The sequence below is a fragment of the Eublepharis macularius genome, chromosome 18 (genome assembly GCF_028583425.1).
Source record: "Eublepharis macularius isolate TG4126 chromosome 18, MPM_Emac_v1.0, whole genome shotgun sequence".
Lineage (NCBI taxonomy): Eukaryota > Metazoa > Chordata > Lepidosauria > Squamata > Eublepharidae > Eublepharis > Eublepharis macularius.
Window position 1 is genome coordinate 31,246,508 of NC_072807.1, and position 8,893 is coordinate 31,255,400.

Below are 8,893 nucleotides of genomic sequence, written 5' to 3' on the forward strand. Positions count from 1 at the left end.
GGCTGGGTCACTCTGGACTTCACGACCTGGCTACCAGGAGGAGGGGGAAGACCAAGCAGGAAGCCGAGAGGATGGGTCGAGGCAGGGCTCCTGCTTAACCCCGCACCTGCTGAGAATCACGACAAGGAGCGGTCAGTTAATAAAAAAGAAAAGGGCAGAGTGATTCGCTCTCACCACTAGGCAACCATAGCCCAGTTCTCTGAGATCAGGCAAGAAGCGATCAAAGCAACCATTGAGGGGCTGAACAGGATCTCCGAGGCGTTTCTGTAGTGTGCCAAGTCTCTGTCCAAGGATCAATCTCCTTTCCGGGAGAACCGCTGCCCTTTATCAGGCATTTTCCAAATAATATTGAATGCACAAACCGTGCCGGTTCAGGAATCGCCCTTCCCCATCCCTCCCTCTTCCTCGAAGACTCTGCTTGCCAGGTGGGCAACTATGGGGACCTCAGATTGCCTACCCCACCCAGCGCAGCCTTCCATCCATCCCTTGGGGAACAGATCCTCGAGGGCTCTCCCCAGAGGCTATGGAAGCAGCAAAGCCCTTGGATGTGTGTCTGTGGGGAGGGGGGATCGTTTCCTTCTCCTGATGCATCAGGCATGGCTTTTCAACGAGTCTCTGCGCCTGAGCTTGCGTCTAAGACTGGGCAGGAGCGCTCTGCAAGTGCTCAGAGGCATGCTGTCTTGCAACCCACCTGGATTCTCCAGCATCACAGCCGTTGGAAAAACTTTCCTGGGCCAGCCCACGGGAGGGAAGGTGGACTGGGGCAGCACACTCAAGCCTAAGGTAGCAGTGCGGGAGCGAGTGCCATACAAATCTGAACCCAGGCGGCAGCTCTGCGATCCCAATTGTTACAGCACACCAAATACTTGCAGCTTCAACTTGGATTTTAAAAAAGTCAAAAGATGTAAAACGGCCGTTGTCAGATTACCAAAACAGAAAGACTTTCTCTTCGGGCTGGAATTGTTTGCTGACCAACTCAGAAGTGCTGCCTTCTGTTATTTTGGACCCATGTACTTATCCAACACCTTAATGCACACTTGATTTGAGACCAGTGGAACCTTAGAGACCAAGAAGATTTTTAGTGTATAAATGTATAAGATTATACACTAAAAATCTTGTTAGTCCCTAAGGCGCCACTAGACTCAAATCCTGCTGGTCTACTGCAGACCAACACGGCTACTTACCTGAAACTGTCTTAACGTAATCTGAAACTTGAGAAGTAGATGGAGGGATTTAATAAATATCTTCATTGACATTCCTTGTCCTTCCCAGCCATTCCTATCTTTGTGTAAAATTTTATATCTTTAAATGTTTGGTCATCAGTGTATGTTCAACTAAAAAGTCATTACAGCATACAAGACGATAGTATGATAGTGAAATAAAAGATCCCAAAGGAAAACCAATCCTGCAGAAATCTGCCAAGGAACATCCAATTCCATAACTGTATCAAAAATACCGCCCGCAACCTATCTGAAGAAAAGGCCATCTGAGTTGCCATGCAACTGGAATCTCACATGCGGTCTAGGAGCAGTTTTGTGGGGCAGAGCAAGGGCTGATAAGAGGCGTGTGTGTTGGGGGGGGTGGACCTCAGAGGCCAGCAGGAGTAGACAGAAGGAAAGAACTGTTGCCTTAAAAAAAAACCCTTTGATTTCAGTAAAAAAGCACTGTTCTTCTTGTTCCGAGATCAATGGCTCACTGAAGTTTGGTGATTAAGGTCTGGGATCTGGGTGGAGTCCAGGCTGGAGTTAAGCATCAGCTTCTGCTTCCCAGCTCTGGCAGTGTTATTTCGGTCAGCAATCCTGGGCAGGAAGGGCTGCTCTAGGGAGGTTATGAGGAAATGTGCAGAGAGACCGGGATTAAGTGGTACCAATTACCAGGGTGTCTGAAGAAAGCCATAGCTAGGCAGTCCCAGGGGCAATTACTGGAAGCATCCAAGCATGCCTGATGAGACGTGGGAAGCCTCCACGAGATTACCTGGCTGAGGACAAACGAGAGGCCCCCGTTACGCTGCTGCAAGTAGCAGGGAATTGGTACAGGCGAGATGCAGATTTGCTCAAATGCTTCTTTAAACAATCTCCAGAGACTGAAACCAGAATACGGTCCAGAGGGGGATGAAAAACAACTTCCATCCTGACCTTACAGGAAAAACAGCACATCTAGCCATGCTTGAACAGGTATCAACAGAGAGTATGGTACCTTGAAAAACATTGAGATTGTAACTCTTGAGTGCCTGGAGATAAGCAGAGCTCAACATTTGGCCTTACAGTTCAGAACCATGCACTATAAACATGGAATAGTGAGATGAGACCTTTTATGTTTGCATTCAGACCTTATGATAAACTGTGGCTTGTTTGAAAGCTGTGGTTTGTGGCACAAATACTGTTCATCCTGTTTGTGCATAAAGCCCAACTCGTCTGCTTTTTGTTGCACAGCTGGGAAGACACCTTCCTTTTACTGTCATTTCTGTGGCCGAGCGTTTGTCAAAAGTGGCATAGTTTGTGAATTCAGGTGTTCCAGCAAACCCCAGCTAGTCCCAGTTGGGATTAACCAGTTTACAAACCCTGGTTTAAAATCTTGGTTTGGCTGCCAAATAACCAACCTGATGGGTCAACTGCTTTTGAATATCAACAGCTAACCAGAGTTTGATCTCTCTAAACCAAGTTTTATTGTGATGTCTGGATGCAGCTGAAAGCTCTCTTGTGGATTAACGGTCTGTCCAATAGAAAATGAGAGGTTAATATCTTGTGTGCTACAAACAGGAGCATGAAGAACAATCAACGTGGTACGAGAAGAGAATTAAGATAGATCTACCTACATGACATAAATACCAAATTATACAAGGACGGTCTCAGGGAGGTGCCATGGCTCAGTGATGGAGCATTGGTTTGGCATGCAAAGGCCCCCAGCTTCAACCCCTGGCATATCTAGTTAGAAGGAACAAGCAATATGAAAGATCTCAGCCAGAGACCCTGGAGAGATGCTGCCAAGTCCGAATAGACAGCACTGACCTACCTTGATAGACAAATATGCTTCAGTCCCTTTTAGGGGGGCTGAGTAAAGACTCACGTCCCCCCCCCCGCCTTCTTCCATACTAATGCAAAAATCCTATTACATTTGTGATATGTGCACAATATATTGCATTATAATTTCTGCAACAGGATCACTGTTTATTGGCTAAAATGCAGTCAACCAGGATTTGGAAGACCATGCATGTGAAGGCACTGAGGCAGAACCCAAGACTTTAATGCTGGCTAACAGATAAAAATGGAATTTGCTGTCCTTGTCCCCAAATTTTGCTCTGAGCATACAGAGTTTGTTCTGGGTTTCTCACTACTATATTATCTTGAAAAAAAAGATTGCGTCTTTTTGAGTTTTTTTAAAAAGTGTGTCATTGCTAAGCAGTCTCTCTGGATAACACCCCTCTTTACGGCGCTCTGCTTGTCGCTTGCGTATAGACTATCGCCATTTGCTTACAGTGTAAAATGAGGTGTTGATTAGTGACATGGGGAGACAAAAATACGTTGCCCACGCTAAAAGGGCTTAAAAGGGGACTGCGGTATAACTGGGAAGAGCTGCAAAGAAAATGCAGAGTGCCGAAAGCAAAGTCCTGTCCCAAGGATGCCCCTGAAAAGTATGAAACTTCTGAGTTTGGCATTATTTATTTATTTGATTTATTTTTATTATTTTCATTTAGAGTCCTCCTTCTTACTAGGGTCCAAGAGAGGTTACAAGCATGATAAAAGCTGTCAGTCAATCAGTAAGTGGATGAGAAAATATGATCACATCAGGCAGTCGGTGCGCGGATTAGAAGGTAAGGCACACGGCCTGCAACAATAAACAGGAGTCTTTTGGCACCTTAAAGGCTAACAATACATCAATCCAGCAGAAACTTTCATGGACTAAAGTCCCATTTCTTCAGATGCAATGAGTGGATCTTCACTATGAGGTCCTTCTGTGAAGATGGTGGAGTGGGCCCTCAAGTCATAGCTGACTTAGGGCGACCCCTGGTGGGGTATTCATGGCAAGGGACTAACAGAGGTGGTTTGCCATTGTCTGCATCTGCAACCTTGGTGTTCGTTGGAGGTCTCCCATCCAGTCACTAACCAAGGTCAACCCTGCTTAGCTTCTGAGATCTGACGAGATCAGACTCACCTGGGCTACCCAAATCAGACTTTTTATGTAGGAGTAATTATTTTTTTTAAAAAAAAGACGAGCAAAAAGCAGGGTCAAGTGGAAAGTTCAGGGTGAAAAGCAATGGTGTAAAATTTAGATCAAAGCAAAGAAAAAATGCAGACACCATTCACCAGTTGTGCTAAGTTAATTAACACCAGCACTGGGTGAGAAATCCCAAATTTTTTTGTTCAAGTCAGGGTGGGAGATAATATAAACGCTCTTAATAAATACTGATTCAGCCATTTCATACTGGAGGCTCTCTTTGAAGTTCTTTTGTTGAAGAAGTGAGGCTTGCCAAGTTAGAAACAGCATCGTGGGAGATTCGAATGTTCTCTTACTGGTTTCTAAATACTGGGATCCTGCCTACTCCCAGCGCAATCTTAAGAAGAGTTACACCTTTCTAAACCCATGGATGTAGAAAGGATTGCTTAAGATTGTTGTTGTGGGTTTTCCGGGCTGTATTGCCGTGGTCTTGGCATTGTAGTTCCTGACGTTTCGCCAGCAGCTGCGGCTGGCATCTTCAGAGGTGTAGCACCAAAAGACAGAGATCTCTCAGTGTCACAGTGTGAAGATGTTGGCAGGTCCATATGCAAAAGAACCTCCTCAGGATACAGTGAAGCCTCCCTCCATTAGCATTCCACACCCTGGGAAACTCTTACAGGATGACTCAGCCCAAACCCACCTTCCTGAGTAGATATAAATTACCTGCCAACATCTTCTCCACACTGTGACACTGAGAGATCTCTGTCTTTTGGTGCTACACCTCTGAAGATGCCAGCCACAGCTGCTGGCGAAACGTCAGGAACTACAATGCCAAGACCACAGCAATACAGCCCGGAAAACCCACAACAACCATCGTTCTCCGGCCGTGAAAGCCTTCGACAATACATTGCTTAAGATTGCTTTCCAAATGTTAGAAATGTGCCCATTTACTCTTTTGCATAGGGACTGAGCTATTTGTCCTGCATAGAGAACAGAAGGGCATTACTTTCTGTTGCAACCTAGTAACACAGCTATGTGGAACTGTGTGATCATAAATGGGCCTGCAGTTCATTTGGGAAGAAGCAATCAATTCTGATCCAGCTGGGGATGAGAAAATAGAAGGCAAGAGACGCCCCCGCAGCCTTGAAAGGGGTTACAGTGAATCCTGCATACCTGCATCAGACAGTCCCTTTATGTTTCTTTTGGGGTAAGATCAAGGCTTTTTTTCAGCGGGAACGCGGTGGAACAGAGTTCCGGAACCTCTTGAAAATGGTCACATAGCCGGTGGCCCCGCCCCCTGATCTCCAGACAGAGGGGAGTTGAGATTGCCCTCCACGCCATGGCAAACTAAACTCCCCTCTGTCTGGAGATCAGGGGGCGGGGCCACCAGCCATGTGAACATTTTCTCTGAGGGCAACCCCACCGAGTTCCACCACCTCTTTTCCCAGAAAAAAAGCCCTGGGTAAGATGTAAATTTAATCCTTACCCTGATAGTCAAGTATACTGCAAGCTTGCTTTGTGGAAACAATAATGATGAACATGGCTGCAGACCTGCTTGATGTTTGATAATGCTCCTCACAGAATTTTGATTTATCTGTTACACGGAGCGGCAGCTACATACACTTGGAAGGCTTCTCGATCTCGCTGGGAGCCCTATCACCTTCCTGCAAACTGTTGGGCAGGGCATTGAAAGGTACCGCAACTGTAACAGGGTCTCAAGAGCGGCACCTGTGTCATCACATCCTGTAGACTCTCTCCCAAACTCCATTGTCAATTTCTTAATACGTCGCCTGGAGTTTAATGCTGGCTTTCTAGTTTTGAGACAAAAGCAATGTTGACTATTGCTAGCTCCTGCTTAGAAGTTTATCTGCCACTCTGTTTGCTTGTAAACTCTGTTCCTTTAGATATTTGCATGTGTTAAGGATGGATTTATTGCTGGATACATTTTAGAGATGTGTCCACGTGTCCTTCAGGCCTCTTATTTAAATTACCTTCTCCAAAAATTGTACTGGCTGCAATTAAGGAATTGTTTGTCAGCAATCCAGGATAATACATTACCACATCTGTGGACTTCAGGCTGGTCTGCAGGCTCATGTGCGGACCCAGTAATTTTTCTTGTTAGGCCCTGAAGCAAGTCCGTGTGGCTCCAGCAACAAAGCATTCGTGCTCCAAAGGAGTAAGATCTTTACTGCAACCTTTAGGCTTCGGAGAGAAGCACAGCAAATGCAAACAACAGATGGAGGAAGATGAAGCGCATCAGTCTGTGACGCGCAACAGGCAGCCTGTGTTAGAAACTGCAGAAGGGACTCACAGGCTCCTGCTAGGAGGCGGCGATTGTGCTATCCGCAGAGGCAGGTGTGAAGCTGCCCTGGCAGGAATCAGGTTACTAAGCAAGTGGGCACCTCTCTGGCTTCTTTATGGGGCATTACAAAAGTGAGTCAGCTAGTAGAGAGAATGATAACCCCCCTACCCACAGGAGCTTAGGCTGTCTAGAACAGCAAGCTCTAGTGGGAGGATAATTTATCTGCAGGCTGATGATGATAAATATGTCACCGATCAGACAGTTTTATATTCATTAACCGGGTTTGGGGGGGGGTGTAAATCAGGAACTGAGAATCTCTTTCTAGAAGCCTTATGGAGTAGGCAATATAAAAGATGCTCCAGTGGAACGTTTCTCATTTAAAGGTGCGTTCTAGAGTCTGGCGATCAGTCCATCTAGCTAGTTGTTACTCCAGCAGCAGTTCTCTAGAGCCTCAGGCAAAGAACAGCTTCACTACTTGCTCCTTGCAATTAGACCTGGAGGAATCGAACCCAGGGCCTTCTGCATGCAAAACACACACATGCTTTATCACTGAGCCACAGCACCTCCCCAAGATACCTCAGAGTTGATCTGCAGGAACACCAGGGTACCGAACATTTAAATACACTAATAGCATCATTTGGAAAAGGCAATTTTTGCATGCAGCTGTAAAGGCGAGTTGAATATCCCTGCACCTGTTGGTTTAATTTAATCAAATGAAAAAAAGACAGGTGGTCGGGATGATTCCCTATCCTGTGGAGCATTTTAAAAGTAAAACCAATCTTCTGTTTTTCAGCAGCCTCAGATTTAACAGCCATGAAGGTCTCCAAGGAAAATTCAGACAGGGAAGATAAAGTCTCACCTCCGTTAACCCAGCAGCGTTTGCCAATTTGTTCTAACAACCATCTTTGGAGAGCCATTACCCAGTCTGCTGGAATGCAACCCAATAAATGATGCACCTTGCACCTCACTGTGACTCCAAGGATCTCAGGACGGCAGATATAAGCCTCTTTCTGCTCTCTGCATCCCCACAACAGCCCTGTGAAGTAGGTCAGTCTGAGAGATGACAACAGGCCCAACTCAAGTTTCGTGGCTGAGTGGGGATTTGAATCCAGGTCTGCACAATCCTAATCTGACACTTGGACTGCTACACAGCGCAGAGATGTGTTGGAAAGCCCTGTCCCAGCCTGTAATAGGATAGGCAGCAAAGCATCCAGCAGGTCTAAAAGGGATTTGTGAAGCTGATTCTGAAATACATCACAGAATTCCAATCCCTCCTTTATCAAACGTGCTCTCTTATCACCCACTACTGAACGTGCAGCACGTTATGTGGACCATTCCATGCTATGTCTGTTGCCTTCATTGTGTGATCCTGATTGAGCTGGGCACCTGCCCTTGACTGTGCTGAGCATTGCACATGGCTGAACAGCCAATGAACAGCCATGGCTGAACAGCCAATGTATTCATGCTTCATTGCCATTTTGCAAGGAGGAAGAGATGGATACACATTTTAAAAAATGCGTTCTGGTCAGGTTCATGCTGTCTGGACTCCACAGAGCTTTGAGAGATCTGTTGGTTGACATGTTATATTGGAGAATGTTCCTGTATGGAGAGGCAGTGTAGCATATTGCTTGGCGTGTTGGACTAGGATCTCAGAGACCCAGGTTCTAATCCCCATTTTGCCATGGAAGATTACTGGGTGACCTTGGGCCAGTCACACAACTCTCACCCTAATCTCCCTCATAGGGCTGGTGTGAAGATAAAATGAAGTAGAGAAGGATGTAAGCCACTTTGGGCCCCCATTAAGGGGAATGGCAGGGTATAAACAGAGATGATAACAACAACGTATGTTTGGCTGCTCTCTACGACATGACAACTTCTGCTACGCAAGGGACATCTGGCACAAGGATGTGCTGGAGAGACCCCAGTTCAACTTCCCTACCCAGCCATGAAGGTCACCGTAGGATGGTTAAGGAGGAATTACTGATCCACTTCACAGGACTGTTGTGAGGACAAAAAGGGGGAGAACTGCACATACCGTCCTGAGCTTCTTGAAGGAATGATAATAATGGAAAGACACCCCCTACCAAAATGAATGATGTTTGCAAACCCATGTAATTATCTAGCCAAGAATGCTCTTCCGTTCCAGGAGAGACTATTGTATTCCACTATATAACACGAGCAGGTGGCATTTTTTAAACACCAAATCCTGCACAGAGTCTTGGCAGACACAAGATGTCAGAAGCAACCTCTCCCCTCCCATTTTTGAAACCAGAATTCCTGGCAGGGACTGCCAGTGTCCTAAGACAATATTTTATTAATACATTCATAGGACCGCTTATCCGTATCGGACTATCTCTGGTGCCATCAGAAGTGTGTTCCTGTATTACTTTCAATGGAGGACCAAGAACCTCTGAGCTTAGAAATCCGCAAGACAGA